At 37.9% G+C, this 12042-nt stretch overlaps 1 protein-coding gene across 9 annotated transcripts in view; it reads left to right on the forward strand.

Annotated features, from left to right (window-relative positions):
* Positions 1-12042, forward strand: part of NRXN1 (neurexin 1) — a 1213874-nt gene that overhangs the window by 1011596 nt on the left and 190236 nt on the right. The gene's annotated exons all lie outside the window — the stretch shown is intronic.

A 12042-nucleotide genomic window follows, 5' to 3' on the forward strand; every position in this document is an offset into this window, starting at 1 on the left:
TGAATGAAACTTAGGAACAAACAATTAGATGAATGTCAAGATACATAGTTAGGTTCTACCTTTATATCAACAATTTTCCATTCTTAAATTGGAAGATTTTAAAAATGTGATTAGCCATTTATTTTGCAATTGCTTTATGTCTGCAAATGATGCAATTTAGTTTTTTGTGCATAATTCCTTAATCTAGTTTAATCTTCTAGATAAAATTTCTGAATAATGCCTACATATGTTCATACATAATTTACATTTCTGTCTCTACAGAGAGTCCATGTATTTATATCTGAATCTCCATATGTATATAACAGCATCTGTCTTTTTATTCATATATATTTTCCTCCGCAGGGCCTATGCACATACTATTTCCTCTGCCTGGAAAACTCTTACTCTCATTGCTGACTTTTTCAAGTCTTCAGCTCCTCAGCAAGGCTTTCTTTAATCACTCAATGCCTCTCATAACACCCTGCCCTTTTCCTCTTGACCCTTAGCATACTTTATATGCTAATATAAATTTTAATATATAAAGAAGTTATTATATAAAGAAATAATTTTAATATATAAAGAAATAATAAGAGACTTAAAGCTTCATAGACAGGAGCACTGTCTATTTTGTTAACCCCTGTTTATCCAGAATTTGGCAAAATGTCAGGAGTACAGTATAAAATCCATCTGCATTTGTTGAATGAATGAATCAGTAAATAAATAAAGTGAAGACTTACACAAGTTTAGTATTTTTTGTTTCCAGAATTTTACTGTCATTTGTCCAAGGAAATCATATAATTTAGAAAAAAATGAATGTATATAAACACAATCAACATGTACCTGTTTAAAATTTTAAATCCTGGGAAGAGTGGTATAGCATTTTCATGAAATGTACGGCATCTAATAGAAACTAGCTGAATGTTTCTTATTATTTTATTTTCATGACAATATTATTGTTTTATTAAGACAAAGAAAGGCCATAATCATCAGGAGCTTCAGCCTTAGAGATTTTATATTCTCTTCTGAAAACTTTTCTGCCAAAATTACAGATATAAACATAGATTTATTTTTGATGGCTACAGAAATCATTGCTTACCAAACTGGGGATAATAGAACCTTGCTGATTCTATAGAAAACAGCCTTTGGTAAATGCCTTTGTCTGCCCATATGTTGTTGTTGTTTAGTCGTTAAGTCATGTCTGACTCTTTTACGACCCCAAGAACTGTAGCCTGCCAGGCTCCTCCGTCCATGAGTTTTCCCACGCAAGAATACTGGAGTGGGTTGTCATTTCCTTCACCAGGGGATTTTCCCAACCCGAGGATTGAACCTGTGTCTCCTGCATTGGCAGACAGATTATTTACACCGAGCCACCTGGAAAGCCTACCCATATATATATATATACACCTTTGCTTTTTCTAAGGATATAGATAGGTAGTCCTGGGCTAGAAGTCAACAAAAAGTGAAAGGTAGCCCTGTCAGCTTTTCTCTTGGAATGTGTTTCAGATTAAGTCTCTGCTCAAGGCTTGTGGAAACCAAGGTAGCATTATTTAAAAGTCAGTTCATCAAACACACTTGAAAATATTATCTCACTATTATTTTTCTGGTTTCAAGTCAAATTTTACAAAATTTAAAAAATTGTATCCCTTCCAAACTAACCTTTTAATTTCATGTATATTTTATAATCATTCACTGAGTCATTCAAATTTTAAAGATTTTAAAAATAACTGTATTTATTTATTTTTGGCTGTGCTGTGTCTTCATTGCTGTGCAGACTTTGCTCTAGTTGTGAGCAGAGGGCTACTCTCGAGTTGTGGTATATAGGCTTCTCATTGTTCTAACTTCTTTTATTGCAGAGTGTGGGCTCTAGGCACACAGGCTTAGTAGCTGCGGTTCCTCAGCTCTGGAGCACAGATTTAATAGCTGTGGCACAACAATTTGCTCTGTGGCATGAGGAGTCTTCCTGGATCAGAGAGTGAATCTATTTCTCCTGCATTAGCAGGCAGATTCTTTACCGCTGAGCCAGCAGGGAAGTCCCTAAAGATTTTGTTAATATAAAGACTAACTTTACTTTACTTACAACCTGGTTACTAAGATAATATTTACCATGAAGAGGACTGAAGCCACCATCCAAAGACGTTTTATCTCTTATGTCTGAAAGATAGTGTTCTCTATGCTGTGGAAATTTGAAAGTCAAACCATAATTGCATAGTCAGCTCTCCATGAAAATGATGGTTCTGGGATACAAGTAAATGAAATCCACAAATAGTCCCAGACTTCTGTTATAGAAAAACTATTTTACGTAGAAATTCCAGCAACTATTGCCACTGGGAGAGTTGAATGTCCTATTCCTGTCGTTTCTGGGCAGGAATTAATAACAAGCAGTGTAACAGCCCAAAGACAAGGAATCAAAGAGAAGCAGAGAAACAAAGGTTATGGTTTTAATTAGCAGCTGAAACCCAGTGTTTATTTCTTACAGTTTCCTGAATGACCATAAAATGTGACCAAAGCTAATTTAACACCCAACCAAGGGTTTAAAGGTTATAATAAAACAAATTTAAAAAACCATAAACAAACAAGCCATATCTGATCAACCCACTGAACTTTTGATAGTTCTTAAGCAGGTGTCACCTTATATCTCCATGCAGCAGCTCAAGAGGTTTGTCATGATGCCAGACCACTGGGCTACATGTTCAACCCAGAGATCTTACTGTGAAAAGTTAAGAACCTGAGATGGGTCACCAGTCAATCCCTGCTTTTCACTCTGCTTAATTTCTGCTGTTTGATTATTCAAGGAAAGAGAGCTTAATGATAGTACACATTCTTTATATGTAAGGACACGTTTAAAGATGCATATTTCTATTTTATGATGGTTATTTATTTCAGTGGATGGAAATGAAGAATTAATGATCTTAAATAGCTTTATTTAAGAATAGTTTTACTTTATTTCATCCTAGAGTTGTGTGGCATCATGCAGAGATATGCTATTTGAACCATGAAAAGTATGATGAAAAAGACTTGAGATTTATGAACCCATAGCCACACTGGGAAAACTTCATAATGGTTGGAGAATATCTTTTAAAATATAAAAGATAACAGTAAAGAATCTGCTTGCAATGTGGGAGACCTGGGTTAGATTCCTGGGCTGGAAAGATCCCCTGGAGGAGGGCTTGGTAACCCATTCCAGTATTCTTGCCTGGAGAATTCCCATGGACAGAGGTGCCTGGTGGGCTATAGTCCTTGGGATTGCAAAGAGTTGGACACGACTGAGCTACTAAGCACAGCAAAATCCAGTATAGGCTCAACTGGTAAGCAAAATAGAGATAGTTTCAAAATGCCAACAGTAAGATGATTGCCCCTTTCAAAGACACACCCACCAGTCACTTAGTAGGCTAGTTTCATCCCAACAGTATTCTGATTATTGATTTAATTTCATCTAAGGAGAGATAATGTGAGGAAATGGAGGCATTGAAGAGTCAGTGCTCTCACCAGAATTCAGGGTCTATCTGTCCTCCAAAGAGGGACTCATTGGCTTCTATGCTCACCACCACCACCGAGTCCTGCAAACGTGGTAAGCCATGTGATCTTACCCATAAAGACAAGTCTCTCCATCCCCTCTGAAGAGAAGGGTTATACTTTCTTGGGAAAAAAAAAAAAAACAAACACATAAGGTTTACAAAAATTTCCTAGGTTATTCTGAAATATCGATCTAGTGGGATATTCCCTTTCCCCTTACAAATTGAAGAATTTCTGATTTAAAAATATAACACAATCCTAGATCTCAGCTATTGTATAAACTTTGAAAATAAATCTAGGACTCAAATTCAAATGTAGGTGCCTTTGATTCATTTCAAAAAACTAACAAGTCTGTTCTTCCTTTCTCCCTCCTTCTCTCCTTCTCTCTCCCCCCTCTCTCTTTTTATTTTGTCTCCCTCTCTACTAACCACTGAGCAATCCATTTTGGCTTTTCATAGAATGATAGTATCATTAACATTGGAGGGTTCATAGAGGGGTGTCTAATCAAGCAGTCTCTGTTTCAGTACAACCAGTGGCTGGACAGTTTATACCATAGGTGAGCATGATTAGATTTTAGAATAGTCCCTCTTAAGCCAGCTGGTTAGATGCTTTTACTTTGGTCCGTTCTCAGATTTTCCAAGCTTTCGTTCTCAGTTTTTCTTTAGCTTTTTTATTTGCAAAGTAGATATGGTACTTCACAAACTGTTGTGAAAATCAGTCAAGGTACTGTATGTTCTAACTGCATTACAATGACTATATAATTCAAGCATTGTTTTAATTAACTTCCATCAAACTACTATGAAGTAAAACATTGTTTTCCAAATGTAAGAATAGCAATGATAGAAGTAATAATAATAATTGAGCTCAGAGGTGCTGAGTGGCCATTAAGTGTGCTAAGAACTTTATACGCATTATCTCATCAAAAGAAAATTGCAGTGTGATGAAAACATCCTGGAATTAAATAATGGTGATGCTTGCACAACCTTGCGAATGTTCTAAAATCACTGAAGTGTATGCTTTAAAAGGACAGATTTTATGGTAGGTGAATTAGATCTCAATTTGAAAAAGAATGTGTAGGTGCAAGAGCCTTGGAAAACTATAAGCACAGAGGTAGTCCTCACAGTGCTGTGAAGGAAACAATAAGGAATAAGTCAATTTGGGGTTTTTATTTGTTTTTTTTACTCTGAAGTTCTTTATCATATGGTTGAGGAGTTACAACAGGTACATAAAAACTAACACCTAAAACATGTAGTCTGGGTTGGGGGGCTGTCATGAGCTTACAAAGTTTTATTAGACAGTCTGAGGACCAGGAGATGAGTATAAGCCTCCAGAAGGGTGATACCATTGTCAGGATGTAGTTTCATGGAATCAAGGAAGCTATAGCAGTCTAAAGGACAGGGGCACGTTAGAAAAGATACACTGTCCTCCATGAAGATTTGGTGAGTAAATGAAAATATGATTTTCTTAGAATGCATGAGCCTTTAGTGATATCTCGCTACAGTGATCACTCTAGATTTTAGCCACTTCTGGTTCTTTATCATGTGGTGCTGTGAAATGTCATCAGCCAAAAAGAAAGGTGTACTTCTCAATAACCCTGCTCTTGACTCCATTCTTTGATTTCAGGATCTTGTAGAACATGGACACATTGAATATACTTTTATTTTACAAAATTCCTCCAACTTGATGAGGTTTCCATACTTATATTTATTAGCTGTATGATTTGAGGCACATTATTTAAACTCTCTGAGCAGACAGAGAAAATAACACTTAGCTTTTGGTCAGCTAGGAGTTTCAGGTAGATTCCTGGTATGTTTCAAAAGTCTATTATGAGAATGCCTCATTCTATTATTACTGAATGTCTGGTACTCAGTGAGCCCTGTAGTGTGTAGGGCCCAGAAAGAAAGACGAGAGGCAGAAAGAACATATCTTCTACATCCCTGAATGTCTTTGATATCCACTGGATGGCTGACAGCTGTCCAACTGGCTTGCTTCTGCCATACAGTCAAAGGCTTCCTGAGACACTTTGAAACCTTCCTCATAGAGCAGCTCTGCTCCTCCTGCCAACCCCTCCCCTCTTTTAAGGGTATTTTCATGCATTATTTATCTCCCCTTTATCTCTCCAATTTGATTGAAAACTTTCTGAAGGGCGAGAACACACATGACCTGTTTGTATTGTCTGCACGCTTATCAAATGCAGAATTCATATTATTCAATTTTGTATTTATTAACTTAATGAAGAAAAAAGTATTAGTCAGTAGAGAAAGTGGAAGACAGGGGAGCAGTGACCTTCTGTTTTTGAAATGGTGTGGGTTTTCTGCTGGGGAGAGAGTGCATTGCCAGCTCAGTGCCAGGTTAAAATGACTAGATCCAAACCATGTGTTGACATTAGAGTCCATCTAGACAGGTAAGCATAATCTCTACCATGCAGACCCCTGAGTCACTCACTGGAAAATGTTCAGGGGTTAAATTAGCAATTATCTGAATTGGTATCTCTATTTTGAGATGAGAGAACAGATGCCTCTCTGACTCTGACACTTTGCAGTGTCACTTACTCCCAGCAGCAGTGACTCTAGGTCTCAGCGTCATCATCAGCCTGAAAATCTTGTTCCCCAATGAGGATTAGTCTCTGGAGGAGCAAAACACGACATTTAACCTGACTCTGATTTTAGTTGACAATGTAGACTTGGACAACGGGGACTGTTCTGTACAATAGGAAATGGACCTGAGTATGGAGTGCGTTTGAAGACATCATCAAGTGCTCTCCACAGCGGGGCCCTGGAGTCCTGAGCTCCACTGTGCGGCACAACAGAAGCTTATAGACCGCAGCAAGTCTCCTTGCTAATCTACATGCCATGCTGGATTACACACTTATTGATTTTGTTTAGTGGTATTAAAAGAGTATGATAAATAAATGAACAACAAAAAAGACACTTTTCCTTTCTTTCTTTCTTTCTTTTCTTTCAACTGTTTCCTTGGACATAATTGAGCTAAACACTTCTTCCTAACAACCCCAGAATAGGGAACAAAGCAGTGGACATATCTGTATGCCATGGTATATATATTTTGTTGTATCTATTTCATATGCATATCGATTGAAATATATCTGCATCTTGAACATACAGACATCCTGCTTGAAGTATGCCCAAGATATTGAGTAAATCATTAAATCCAGATCTTGGTTAAAACAAATATTTTTCAAATAAGTATGTGATTGCAGATGGAACTAAGAGATGGATTCACTTTAGTGTCACTGGCTAAATCTTTCAAGCTCCTTCCTGCTGTCATCGTTCATGTTTCCTTTTAACTTGGCTTAATAATATAATCCTTATTGTGAAATCAGCTTATGTGAAAAAATCAATAATTACCTTTGTCACTATTTATTTAATGAATCCATGGAAAGACTTCATTAAATTATAAATGCCTCGTTACTGATATTCTCATAATAGACTTTTGAAATTATTGTGTGAGCCAGTTATCTATTTTAAGAAAGATACAGTGTTGAAAGATAAGTACCTGTCCGGTGAAACTACTGCTGGTTTTGCTAATGCAATATTCATGAGAATTTGCCAGAGACAATCACATTTAATCCCAGAGAATAAGAATTTGAAATGAATTCTTTTAAATTGTAATTATCCATTGGCAAGAAAGTTTAGCAAGGTTTATTGTTTATGTAATTGAAATGACTTTCTATCCTGTTAATATGGGAGGGGTGTGTTTTGAGAATATTTACAGTTTCTGAATAGAACTATAAATATTGGCTCTCTAAATATGCTTGATATCAATATTTTGTTGTTTATGTGCCTTTTTATTTGTTTTTAGGGGAAAAATTGGCCTATTGGCTATACTTATAACTGTTTTTCAAGAACTTGATGCAACCTGGAGTGGAGTAAATGATATCTGTGTTAGGGTACAGCCTATTGTTTGAACCTACTCAGGTGATAATTCAGTTCTAGTTGACTCTGGACCTTGAATCCATGAAATGTCAAAGATGTTGGAAACTGAAGGACCAAATTAGCATATACAGGAAAATATGAGCATTGTTTAAAGTCAGAAGCTCTCCAAGTATCACCAGTTCTCTCTTAACAGTCTGTTTTGTTGCAAGAAATGAATCCCTGAGAAATCTGGGAATTTCTTTACACTAGAAGATATATATTTTATCACATATACATGGGGCCTAGAAAAATGGTACAGATGAACCTATTTTCAGGGCAGAAATAGAGATGCAAACACATGAAATGGACAGGTGGACATGGAGTGGCAGAGAGGAGGTGGAATGAATTGGGAGATTGGGATTACCATATAACACTGCCAGGGGTAACATGGATAGCTAGTGGGAACCTGCTCTATAGACCCAAGATGGCTGGGATGGGGTGGGGAGTGGGAGGGAGATACAAGAGGGAGGGAATGTATGTGTACGTAGAGTCAATTCACTTCATTGTACTGCAGAGATTAATACAACATTGTAAAGCAACTAGACCCCAATAAATTATATGGTGGCGGTGATTTAGTAGCTAAGTCATGCCTGACTCTTTGAGATCCCATAGACTATAACCAGCCAGGCTCCTCTGTCCCTGGGATTTCACAGGCAAGGATACTGGAGTGAGTTGCCATTTCCTTCTCCAGGGGATCTTCCCAACCCAGAGGTTGAATTCACATCTCCTGCTTGGCAGGCAGATTCTTTACCACTGAGCCGTGTGAGAATCCCCAATAAATTTTATATATATATATATATATATATATATATATATATATATATATATATAAACTCAGAAAATAAGCATTTTACATTTCATATTGTCAAAAAATATAGGGATAAGGTAAAGGACTCTTTTTCAGATTTTGGTGTGTTTTGTATCTTTAGCATTGTAGCGTGTCTATTCACAGAACTTGAATCTCCTTCATGATTAGAACTCTGATGAAAATAGCCTTCTGCAGCCTTCCTGTCAGAACAAGTAGTAAACTTTAAGAACTTCTGTCTGTCTATTCTGGGATAAGATACATGTCTATAATAGAAGAAACACTAAAGCAATCAACTCTAGAGTAACAGATATCCTCACATGCTTGTTATGATGAAAGAGTGGATTCCTAGGTTGTGACAGGAATTTAAAACTGTTCCATGGAATATTTCTTCTTTACTCCTGTAAAGTCTAGGAAAAGTCTCATTATTACCTTGGTCCCTCTTGGATAATGAAAAAAAGTCCTCTGTTCATGTGGGTATAATTTCAGCTTATGTGTATGCTCAGTCTGTCAGTCGTGTCTGACTCTTTGCGACCCCATGCACTGTAACCTGCCAGGCTCCTCTGTCCATGGAATTTTCCAGATTAGGAAACAGGTGTGAGTTGCCATTTGCTACTCCGGGGGATCTTCTCTTGAATCTCCTGCATTGGCAGGCAAATTCTTTACTGCTGTGTCACCTGGGAAGCCTTTGTGACCCCATGGACAGTAGCCCACCAGGCTCCGCCATCCATGGGATTTTCCAGGCAAGAATACTGGAGTGGGCTGCCATTTCCTCCTCCAGGGGATCTTCACAACCCAGGGATCGAACCTGTGTCTCCTGCATTGCAGACAGACACTTTACCGTCTAAGCCACCAGGGAAACCCAATAATAAATACAGTTTCAGTTAAAGCCAGTCTCTTATGCCTGCTTGGGCTGCCTTGGAGCTGCTACTTGCACTGGGTGAGGGAACAGGGTCATGTCTCCTCTTACTTCCAAGGCCTTTACTCCTCCTGCTCTCGGATTCCTCCAGGTTTGAAGCAGGAGAAGGAAGAGGAGATAAGGAGCAGAAATGATCTTACTTGGCTAATACTGTAGTAACCATCTAGCTGGGTTTAGCCCATGCTCAAATTTGGCTGAGGGGAGCGCTTTTGGGGGACATTTTGGTGGGATTTTTTTGTGTGTGTGCTCTTAACCACATGGTTGAAATTTCTTTGCCTGCAATTCCCTGAAAGTGGGTAAATGCACCTCCTTCAGACAGTCATTTAGGATTTCACCTCAGTCCCTGCATGCCCATCACTGCAACTCCATGCTCTTGCTGTTGAGTTGTCTTCACTACTCACCACCTCTCTCTCCAGGGACCCTCTTGGATAGAATACAACACTGTTCTGTGCTGGCTCTCTAAGCCATGGTCCATGTGTAATGCTTACGTGTTCTTTCTTCTAATGAAGTATTACACAGGTTAGCCCTGGGGCAGTAGTAACTCCTTGCTCTGCCATCAGAGCATCAGCCAGTTATAGTCTTTCCCCTTGAAGATTTGTTGGGCAAGAGTCAAATCCCAGGCAAGGGCAGCCAGGGTGGCTGATTACCCCCACAACTGCTCCCAACTTCCAGGAGACAAGTATCAAACTTCCTGGGATGTGCCATTAAAGTCCTTTTCCCCTGTACCCCTAAGATAAGGGAAAAGTAACCTTCTATCTTGGAAGTACATGCAAATCACATCACACCCCAATTTTATCCAAAAATCCTCTTCTAATTATCAATCGCCTGTTGGTCTTGCCTTTTTAATTGGCTGCAAATTGGTAATTACTCAAGGGTCCCAAGAGTAGTTTTCAGCGCTCTTCTTTGCAAGGCTGGCTTAGGCAGTCTTGTACCTCATTTTGTAAAATGGAAGTTGAAATCTGGCCTTTTTTATTTGTTTGTTTTTTACTTACTGACATGTCAAGATTGCAGCTGAAATTGAGACAAAAGAGTCCATTTTAACATCCAGTTATGTCCATGTTAAAGATTGAGGGCAGAAGGAGAAGAAGGAGTCAGAGGATGAGATGGCTGGATGGCATCACCAATGCAATGGACATGAACTTGAGCAAACTTTGGGAGATGGTGAGGACAAAGAGGTCTGGTGTGCTGCAGTCTATGGGGTTGCAAAGAGCTGGACATGACTGGGCAACTGAACAACAAATGTCCATGTATCAGTCGCTTACTATCCTCTCTAAAATTATTTTAAGCATGCATTGATTGATACATACAATCTGCAGAGCATAATAAGAGCCTCCATGGTGCTCCTATTCTAGCCAGAAAGATAAAACAAGTAACAAATAACAACCAGATTTACCAAATATGCTACCTGTAGCTAGAGGATGATATTCCTAAAATTCAGCCTAGTGTAATGATTAGGAGCTCAACCCCTGGAGCCCAACTGCCTGGGTTTGAATCACAGCTTTTCTCTTTCTAGATATATGACCTTAGCTAAATTACTTTATCATTCTGTGCTTCAATTTCTTCATCTGTCAAATGCAGACAGACTAGTACCCCTCTCTTGGAGTTGATAGGAAAAATATCAGAGTTAGTATTGGTAAAGTGCTTAGGACACTATAGAGTTGTTGCTTAAATAAAGATAACTTAATAAACTATTCTTTAAAAATTTTCTGTGGCATTGTATCACAGGTGTTAAAATATAAATATGCCATGTTAAATATTTTACTGAAAATGAGCAAAGAGGAATGCTACTAAAATGAAAAAATAATGAGTGTTTACACAAAATACCTAGGCTTTAAATTTTTCTACAAAAGTCTTTATAGGTCCTTGGATAAAAAGTGTTCATTGAAATCCTCTTGCTTCTCTTCTGAATCAATCTATAAGAAAGCAAAATGCCTTATAATGGCCTATACTTAAAAGTAAGAAACTTGAGAAATACAGTAGAATATAAAAATAAGCCCAGGTTAAAACAGAAGAACAGAGGTCTATGCGGCTTGTTAAATTTCCCTCCTCATTTTGACTGAGTTTCCTAATAACCCAAGTCAGAATGGAAATGTGATTTTGTCATATTGTCCATCAAGCACAAAACAAATCAAAACACACAAAAATAAAAGCTGTACTAACCTGTTACAGGAAAGAGCTCTTTTGTGGACCCTAAGAAACAGGAATAAGAAAAACAGAAGGGAACAATGACAATGATCAGTGTCCCAAACAACATCTTCAAATACTTCTCTTCAATTAATGCAGTGTTATACAAGATTTTTTTTAAATTAGTACAATAACTCTCAGTGTAAGCTGATATCATACTCTTGCTGCTTAGTTCAATGATAAGAATCCAGCAAGAGGTCAAGAGGATGTGGTCCAAATCTTCAGGTTTCTGATGTACTGATTTTAAATTTCTGCCAGAATGGATGGACTATGTGTCCTTTACATCCCTTTTCCCCCATGTTATTCCTCTCAACTGAGGTTTGACAAAAGGTGAGCTGCCAACAATTTGAGGTTACGTACTCTGACAAGGGCCTGCAGTGCAAGTGTTCTCTGTTACTGATTAAGGGCAAATCCACATGCTTTAAAAATAACTGAACTCATGCTAGAATTGACAGCCCTGCTGTTAGCGAAGGCTTCTCAAAGGCAGAGGGCATAAGCACATGTTTCTCTTTGGTGCTTTGTATAATGAAAGTATAAAGTTAACAGCCACAAATTTTGCACTGAGAATTTGTAATGTTGCTTCGCATAATTCAGAGAGTTAATTTTAGATAGCCATATCTTAACTTCATCTTAGCTTAGATATACGCTAAGAATGAGGGAACTGAATTCTAACTTTAGCATCCCTCTTTTTAATTATATGACCTTGAACA

This window comes from Ovis canadensis, chromosome 3 (genome assembly GCF_042477335.2).
Source record: "Ovis canadensis isolate MfBH-ARS-UI-01 breed Bighorn chromosome 3, ARS-UI_OviCan_v2, whole genome shotgun sequence".
In the NCBI taxonomy this organism is placed as follows: Eukaryota; Metazoa; Chordata; class Mammalia; order Artiodactyla; family Bovidae; genus Ovis; species Ovis canadensis.